This window comes from Nematolebias whitei, chromosome 9 (assembly GCF_014905685.2).
Source record: "Nematolebias whitei isolate Nwh7 chromosome 9, NemWhi1, whole genome shotgun sequence".
Taxonomy (NCBI): Eukaryota; Metazoa; Chordata; class Actinopteri; order Cyprinodontiformes; family Rivulidae; genus Nematolebias; species Nematolebias whitei.
Genome location: NC_056506.1, coordinates 39485145 through 39495114, shown reverse-complemented (window position 1 = coordinate 39495114; position 9970 = coordinate 39485145).

The window sequence follows — 9970 nt, the reverse complement described above, 5'->3', positions numbered from 1 at the left end:
TTTTTATTTATTTATTTATTTTTTTTCTCCTCTTCCTACCCACCTAGTTCCCTGACTGCCATTCCGGGGGTGGGGTCCGGGAGAAGGGCAGGCCGTCGGGTGTTGACCAGGACTATGTGGGGGTTCGGGGTCTGGGGGTTGCCGTGGGCGGTGCTGGCGCTGTGCTCTCCCTGGGGTTGTTTGGACCCCCTGAGCTTGGCTCTTGGGTGCCATGGTTGGCCCGCGGACCGGGGTGGCTGCCGGGGCCTGGCAGGCGGTCGGCTGGGGGTGCGTGCTTGGTTGTTGGCGGTCTGTGGGGGTGGTTGGTGGCGTGTCCTCTTCATGGTGGGGGGGTGTCCTGTCGGCGGGGCATGGCCTGGGCCGGTTCTGGGGTATTGGCTCTTCTCCGCTCAGGAATGAATGGGTTTACCTCCTGGGTTTGGGCATGGGCTGCCCCCTGTAGAGGGCGGGTACATGTCTTGGACCTGGGGGGTTTAGAGTGTGTATCGGGAATAAGAATGAAATGTATCGTTATTGTATGTCTTTGAGTGAATGAATGTGAGATTGAGGTTGGGATAGTGTGATTGTGTCTGTGTATGAATGGATATTTGTTAGGCCAAGACTCGGACTGCCCCCTCTTTGATACAACTGGGGGTGCTTGGCATCGCGCCCCTATCGCGCGGCCCCCTGGTGGGGTGTGCCCTTGCCTGCCGGCGCGCTTGGGGCCCTTGGTATCGGGGGCTGGGCGCTTGGGCGTGTGTCGGCTCGGCCTGGTGTCTGCCTGGTGGGGCTCGGGTCCTCTGGCCCTGTCGGGCCTTGGCCTGGGTGGTGTGAGTCCTCGGTGCCCGGGCCTCGGTGCCTAGACCTGGACCTACATCGGTGCGGCGGGTGCCGACGGGGGCCTATGAGTTTGTCGCTGTTGGCCCCGGGGGGTCACTGTATGTGGTTGCTGGTGGGGATCTTCCGGTTCTCCCCTGTGGTCCGTTCTGGGGGGTGGGTGAGTGGTTCGTCCTGTGTGGGTGGCTCTGGGGGCTCCGCGGTCGGGGTCCCTCCTGGGGTCTTGGACTCTGGTCCCCCCTTTTTCATCTGCCTCTGGTCTTGGGGGGTCGGGTCTCTGCTGCTTCACAGTTACTAATAAATGTTCTATTAGAGAAGCCTTATACACTTATGCATGCTCACAACCACACACAAATAGAAGCAGGGATGCTTATTTAGGCTTTATATGTAGATATATAGATATGTATGTGAGTGTATATTCATGTGTATGTATGTATGTATGTATATAGGCGTAGGTATGGGTATATATATTTATGGAAACTTACTGCAAAGCCATGAATATTTTAAGTTCTTTATACATATGTATTTTGTTGCTATGTTTTGTCATGTTCTTTGCAGGTGAACAGACGGTGGCCGGGTGTTTTGACGTGTGCTCTATTTGTATATATTTCTTATATTTTGGAGTCTTACTTTGTCTTTTCTTTCTTTCTATCCTATTGGAAAAAAAAAAAAAAAAAAAAAAAAAAACATACCTACAAAAGATAGTCACTATAATAAATATTTCATAATAATGGTGTGGAGAGGATGGCTGTAAGGGGAGAAGGGAGGCCATCAAAAAAAAAGAAAAAAAAAAAAAAAAAGAATGTGCACATTTTGAGCATACACAGTGAGACAAAATTAAATTTTGTTTTTCAGAAACGATAGAAGGAAAGTGCCACAGTACATGAAATTTTTTAAATATCAATGCTGTCAGACAGATATATTAAAGGTTTTGTTGCACTGTGTTTGAGACAGGACTGATGGTCCTTTCTGCACACCAGTAGGGAGGGGAATTGAAACCACTTGCAACTGGGGACAGAAAGCTTTAGGCAAGCTTCAGTTTCTGATTCTGTTATTTAAAACACAATAATGTAACCAAACACTGCAAAGGTTTTCTGTTTATCTGAATGACTGACAAGCAGAACTGTGTAAGAGCAGCTAAAGTCTGGTCACGTAACAAAAGTCATGTTCATTACAGACCAAAGAATAAAGTTAGCTTGTCATCTACTATAAATATTGTAATATTCAAGTTTCTCATTCACTTTTTTGTCAACACCATGTATTTTTTTTAACAATCACAAACTAGTGTTTAATTAAACTTAAAGTAATCTGGTTTATTCAAAAGCGGAGGAAGTGGTGGTGCAGAGGTTAGAGAAGGTGGGCCTATGATCAGAAGGTCACTGGCTCAACTCCTGGTAACGACAACATCAAAATGGGAGGGACTGGTGAAGCACCCACACCTGTCTCCACCCTCATTTACTCCACTTTGGGCCCTTGAGCAAGGCCCTTAACCCCCTTACATCTGCTCCCCCGGGCACCCTAGATGGCAGCTCTCTGCTCCACACAGAGGGCTGTGGTAGCTCAATGATCTGTGATTCCGTCAGGAAGGGCATACAGAGTAAAAATAATTGCCACGTCTTCATACAATTTAGTTCACTGTGGCGACCCCTGAGGAAGGGGGAAGTTGAAAAATCTGGTTTATTCAAAATCCTACTTTGTAAATGTTATACTAGTATCAACTGCTGCACAGGGAGCATGGAAAAGATGTTGCCAAACTAAAACTCACCTCATCTCAGTTGTCTTATACAGATCTTAGCTGTAAAAGGTCCGTATTTTCTACCGTACACGTCGTACCGCCCTATAAGTCGCATCAGTCCAAATATGTCTAAAAAGTGGAAAAATCCATAAATATGTAACTTCGCCATATATGTCGCATCTATTATGCATCACCGCTGACATGTCGTGTTTGTTACGCGTCACCGCTGACAACCTGGAAATGTGGACCGAACCCAGAAATGTGGGCCGGTGTTATGCCAAAAATCGATGGGCTGCCAAATGGCAGCCGTGGGAACATGCACGGGAGGACTTTCACAATAATTTAACAAGATTAACTCTCAAAAACAATTATTTGTTTGCTCGAAATTATAGTAAATGCGTGTCTCAGTTTGCCTTTTGCTTAATAAATGCACTTTGACGTTCAAATCAGCTACATTTCAAACTCCGATTTGCGTAAGCCTGTACGCGCAGAGGAACGAGCTGCTATCATTTCTTCGAAATGTAACAAGATAAACATCTAAAAACAATTATTTGTTTGCTCGGCTTTATAGTAAAAGGTGAGTCTCAGTCTAACTTTTGCTTAATAAAAGGACTTTAATGGTCAAATCAGCTGCATTTCAAAAGTATTCACTGCTTTGGTGCTACAGGAGCGTGCAAAGGGAGGAAAGAAAAGGAGGAACGCTGCTCGTTTCTTCAAAATTGAACAAGAAAAGCACCTAAAACATTTGTTTGCTTAAAATTATAGCAAAGGTGTGTCTCAGTTGAACTTTTACTTAATAAATGCACTTTAATGGGGCGGTGCAGCTGGTTTGACTGTTGCTCCAAGCAGCGAGCAGAACGAAGATGGAAGTGTATGGCAAGCCGATTGTGTCATTAATAGCTGGTGAGGATTTTCAGTCATCCAAGACATGGTAAATTAAAAAAAAAGGCAAGACAAAAACAATAAAGTATAAAGTATAAAAAAATTAAGTCCAGTTGTTTTTGTCTTGAACTTTTTTGAATTTGTCATTATAGCCACGTTTACGTATTACATGATACAACGGCATGCCTAACTACTACTACTACTACTACTACCCTGTTGTCAACTAGTGGCTGAAAATGGTACTGTTCAAATTTTTTTCAGTCAGAATGAATAAAAACTGTCATATCTCACCAAAAATTGGTTTATAAACATGGTAAAGAAGGTAAGTAAGTAAGTGAGTAAGTTTATGGGACTGCCAGGGCCTGAAATTATATATATTTTTAAAACAGCAATGAAATTAAATTAACTTTAAAGTATATAAAAACATGGATACTTTTTAAAGAGCATATTCAAAACTACACAAAAACGAGACAATACAAAGTATCAAAGTATTTGTAGTCAGTGTAATAGATACAGAAGAAAAAGTACCAAAGGTTTTGTAGTCATTATTATCAAAGTGGACAGTTTATAGTGTCATAAATTCACAGTAAATGATTCAGTCGGCACCTTGCTACCAGCTGGATGACAGGTCAGGAGTTAAAGCTATCAGCTTTACCTCCCATTCAAGCCAAACTAATGAAACCATAATAAAACTATAGTAATCTGCAACTCCTATTTAAATTAGCAAACACAATGTTATAAAAAAGAGAATTAGGGCAACATATCTTATTAACGAGTCCTATTTTACCTAAATTTATTGTGGTACACGTTCCAAAATATTTATTTATATTTTTATTCCCAATAAATATCTAACCCTTTGTGATACTGCTTATTCAGAAAATGATACAGAAACAAAGTATCTTTTTAAAATAAATTACATTTATTATGAATAGTTTTTATAGTTTTTTCATCAAATTTGATTCATACAGCTTCACATGCTGAGCTGAAATTAGAACTTCATGTTTCATCCACCTTGGCTTTAAGTGCAGGTACCACCCAAGGTTGTGCGCTCAGTTCTCTTTTGTACACCCTTTTCACACATGAGTGCCCCCCCCCCCCCCCCCCACACACACACACACACACAAACACACATAGCTTTCCAACACCATCATTAAATTTGCAGTCCTTGGCCTCCTCTTCAGCTATGATGAGTCTGCAGACAGGAGTGAGGTGCAAAAATTGGCAGCAAAGTGTGAGGAGCTTAAAGTGAAATAAAACACCACCAAGACGGTTAAAGACATTTGTAGAGCGCATCCACGACTGATATCAACTGTGAAGTACTGGAGAAGGAACACTTTAAGGTTCTTACGTCAGCCTGAATGAAGAACTTCATTTGTGGCACTAAAAGAATGTTTGAGATTGAGAAAGCTTGAAAGCACATAAAAAGCTACCACAGTAGGTTAACTTGTTCTGAGGTCATTTAGACATGTTATTTATCAGAACTGTTGTGCAGCTATGTAAGAGCAGAACAAGCTCTTCAGAAAAGTGAAAAACAAAAACCATAAGACCCAAAGATCTCTGGACTGTTGTGATACTTCATGTCATGTTAGTCTGCAGGACAAGAGAGAGGTACATCTCAGCTGAGGCCAGTGACCTCTGTGGACTTAGCTTCTGGTGAGACAAAGCAGTTTTGGGGAACATTGCAAATGAAAACTAAAGCTCTGCTCAGTTCAGCTGATCCAGGCTGAGACTGCATTGAGATAAGAGAAGTAGAAAGTTTCTGGTAGAAACTTTGATATGGACTGCCACATTGCAGCCATTTTAACAAATTGATTTGACAGTTTGTGTTCGGGTTCACTCTCAGCTACCACCATACCAAATTTCAGCTCAATATGACAACAAATCAATGAGTTATAGTCATTTTTTTTTCTTTTACGCTATGATGCCCATCTTGGATTTTTGATTTAGATTCAGTATGTGATGGGAACGTTCTCAGCTATCGTCACACCAAATATCAGCCCAAAGCAATTAAAAGTTCACTTTGGTGGTCATTTTATTATTTTTTTATTTAAATTTGGTATTTATTGGACATTGTTCTCAGATACCACCACACCAAAGTTCAGCTTAATAACTCTAAAAATGTCTGATTTGTAGTTTTTTTTTTTTTTGTTTAGCTCAGGCAGTCATCTTAGATTTTTGATTTGCAATCAGAGTAAATTAGGGATCGTTCTCAGCTACAATGCATCAAATTTCAACTGAATAGCTCTAAAAAAAAAAAAAAAACAACCTCAGAGTTATATTCATTTGAAATTAGCTTTGGTGGCCGTCTTTAATTTTTTATTTGAATTCAGAATGTGTTGTGCATCACTGTCAGGTACCACACAACAAATTTCAGCTCAATATATTTTAAAATAGCTGCATTACCATGTTTTTTCCCCTTTTAGCTAAGGCGGCCATCTTGGATATTTGCTTTGCATAAGGAATGTGTAATAACTCACTTTCAGTTACGACCAAATTTCAACTCAATATCTCAAAGAATAACGGAGTAATAGTTAATTTTTAATTATTCAGAGGTAGCTGTGGCTCCAAAAGTTAATTAGTGTAGGTGGCTGTCTTTCTAGGGCAGTCCCAAACTACTTTAAGAAGGCTTTTGGGGGGCAGCTTGAAGGCTATCTGAATATGACAACAACAGAATCCAAACCAGCTATGAAGTATCTTGGACATCTGAGAAGGAGCAGGGGATTGTTCCAAGATGTAGAGATCCCACGTAGCTTCAAACATATCACATGATGATAAATAATTTGAATCAGGAAGCGCAAACACCTTTGCAGCACGGCGATGGCCCCAGGAACCCATCGATAACTTACAGGTAGAGCCACCAAAAGCAGGTGCAGAGTAGAGTCTGTAACAGACAGGTGAGGTAAAACAGAGAAATACTGACTGAGGTAATGACTGCAGACATACAGGTGTGGGAATTAGCAAATTAGGACCAGGTGTGCAAAGCAGGAAGAAACGGCACAAAACTGCAACTTCACAAAATACAAAAGATGGAGTCAATTCAAACACACACACAAAAACAAGTAAATGAAAACTGGCACTCCTTCAAGGAATACATGCGACCTGTGGCATTGAATGCAAAGGCTTTAAACAAAAATGTCACATGACCATTGATACCTGCCATCCCTGGAAACATGCACAATCAGTACTTACAGAGGTTTTCATAATAACAAATCCTTTGGTTTATCAGATATTTTGCTATAAGACAAACTAAATAACATGTCCTTTCTCTCACACAGTCAGTTACACAATCACCCATCTTTTCTGGTGGTAATTAATTAAAATTTTCAAGACCACGACAGTCACACCACACTGCACGAGTCTTAGCCCACATTACCAGTCCTCCAGTTGTTCAATCCTCCAGTGGTTGTCTTATTAAAAAATACAACCCCTCATCAGTAACAAACTGAAATAATACTCTTTAACAAGTTGAAGTATTATATGAAAGTTTCAAAGTGAGAGAACCTAAATGGAGTTTTGGTAAAAACAAGACAGATGGGAACTTTCTGAGAGAAACATCAGGCCGCTCTGTTTGATACATCAAATGGCCAGTTTTAACAGAGGCAGCTAGGCTTAGTGTGAATATCCAGATGTTTGATTTGTTAATTAAGTCTCCATGGTGGGTAATCACAATGTTTTTCTATCTGACAACAGCAGGTAAACAGAGAAGGATGACCTTAAAATATAGAAAGCTGACAAGCTGCAATTGTTCTGTAGAGTTTATGTCTAAAAACACACCAGGAGCCTGAAAAGTTGGTCAGACAACAAACTTAACACAAAAATCACAGCTGAAGAATTATACATGGAACAATAACTTTTTGCCAGCTTTTGAAAGTGTCTGTGTGAATGTTTGTGTGTGTCTGAAAAAGATAGTATATTATATTAGAATAAAAGAGATGTGCAAATGAAAGTGTTGTGCAAAAGCTGCAATATTTCAATACCAGATCCCCTCTGGTGGAAAACTGCAGCATTGCAGTAAAACTGGTACAGACCACAATACTGCACAGACAGAAAAATCACCATTTGTTATCATTTTAACAAAAAGATTTTAAATGACGGTACCATGAACTTTTAAACTGATGGCCAAGCAAGTAGGGTTATATTTGCATTTATGTTTTTTGGAGAGTCATAAGTCAAAATCCTTTTCTTATTTTTTACTTCTTTATAGCATTTTCATGACAATGTTGATCAGCAGATCAGGATTATTTGCATTAGTGAAATGCCACACATATCATTGTGCACCATATGAGGATTAAACCATCCATAGTTGTTCACCAAAACAGTTGTTTAGAACGATAAGGCTGACACATTTAATCGACTTGCATGCGTTTGTTTGACAGTCCAGATTAACAAGCAATAAGACTTTATTAGCAGCACGTACAAAGTGCACACGCATTTACACATTCGAAAGGCATCAATTAAACTCGCATATGGTAGGAGCAATTATCGTTACAGATAACAGAAATTAAAGGGGAGATACTGATGCGAAAGAGAAAGGCGAGTCGCCTGCGAGAAAAGACAAAAATATAAGGAATGCTGAGGCCAGGGAGGGCTGGTAGCAGCAGCTACATAAGAAAACAACAACAGCTGTTTGGCTCGTGGCTAAAAGCAGGATTGAACAACAACATCGTTTGCTGGGAAAACAATTCAGGACAAAAGAATGACTCAAAGATAAAAAAAAATGGGATCTTATATACGGTATATTTCTTGTTTTTTCTCCATTTTGTGATGCAGTTTTTGCATTGCTTTAAAAGTCCAGTTTGTCCGTATTAGGAACCAGAAAGTGGATGATGCATCACACGTAGCATTGAGGGTTTTAAATCTATTTCATACAAAAGTCAATAGCATTAAAGGTTAAATAAGCCGCATTATTAAACAACATGATTTTGCACAGCTAGAGTATCAATTTCCCTTTGCAGCTACACAAACACACCGTACACACACATTCTCAGCTCAGAGCCGTGTGCCAGAGAAAGCGTGAGCACACCCGCGATTGCTCTGCCCTTGACTTGTATCCATTCATCAGAGCGTGCTGGATGGTTTAGTTAATTAAGCTTAATCTAACCCCAGAGACACAAGTGCTGTGACTGAGGCCCACTGAGTTGTCCCCATAGGGTCCTCTCTGGACCCCTGTGGAGCCATCAGGGCCTCGTCACACAGTGTACGTACACTGACAGACCTCTGGAGAAACACTTTCCATGTGATAAATCTGAAATGTTTTCTCTGAAACAAAAAAAAGGAAGGAATTATACTTGATAAAAAGCATATTAGGTGTGGGGTTTTTGACAGGAGACAGAAGTAAACAGCTCTGTTTAGTTGTAACACCACATTTCTGGACAGCCTTATTGTAAGTATTCCCAGTACTGTGATAAGTAGCTTTACTTTAAACTGTAAAAACTTACAGCACTGTTCTCAAATGATGTGATACAGGAGATAAGATGTGATTTTATCAGCCAATTTCTTTAGCACAACATGAAGCTTTTAGAAACACGCAAGTCAACTTAAAATGTGACAAAATAAAGCTTCATTGATGCAAGGGATTTTAACTTAAATGTACAGAAATTTATCAAATGTGAAAAAATTACTACCAGAGCTACAGTTTGTATACAAAAGAATACAGAGAAGATGTTTTTACTGGACTTGGTTTAGAAGTTTTTGTCTGCAAGAAATCATTTGAAAAATATACTTTTTTTTATTATCCAATACTGTCTAATTGTCACAAGAAAAATAATGCTGGCAAATGAGAATGTTGTGTAATTCTGTGCATCACGAGTTCTTAACAATTTTTTTTATTTAGAAGCAACTTTCATATTGTTTCTCTTTTTGTTACAGTAAAAATATCAGGTTGTCTGTCTTGTGATAGTGTTTTCATTGGTCCTCATTGATTAAACAGGCAATAATAAATCAGATTATGTAACAGATAAACTATTTTTATTCAGATAAAAAAATAAAACATGTACCAGCATCACCTGGATTCCTTTCTGTTGCCATCTTGTGTGTTAGTTTGATCAGTACAGTTAAATTAAAGTTGAAGTCAGTGAGAGGAAGTAAAACTTCTTATTTCTTGTAAACCATGTTCTTTTGTCTTTACTTGGAAAATCAGTGGGGGGTTGGTTCTACGTCAGAGTTTTGTAAATGTGGTTTCCTCTTTCTTATGAAGCAATATGGATAACGATTCTCAAGTTCAGGTTTAAATTACTCAGTATTTACATTTTTGTTTGTTTGTTTTATAGATTTTTGGTGTTGAAACCTTTGAGTCCAAGTAATTATTTCTTGTAAATGATTCTTTAGTGACTGAAAAAATATCGAACTTTAAAAAAATTAAGAAAAAGCTAATTCGTTTCTGAAAGTAATGAAAGTCTAACATAAAACATACATTTTATTCTTTTAATAATGAATTTTAGTTCAAACAAGTTTGTTTTAGAGAAAAAGATTATATATATATTTCATTACTTTCAGAAACGAATTAGCTTTTTCTTAATTTTTTTAAATTTCGATATT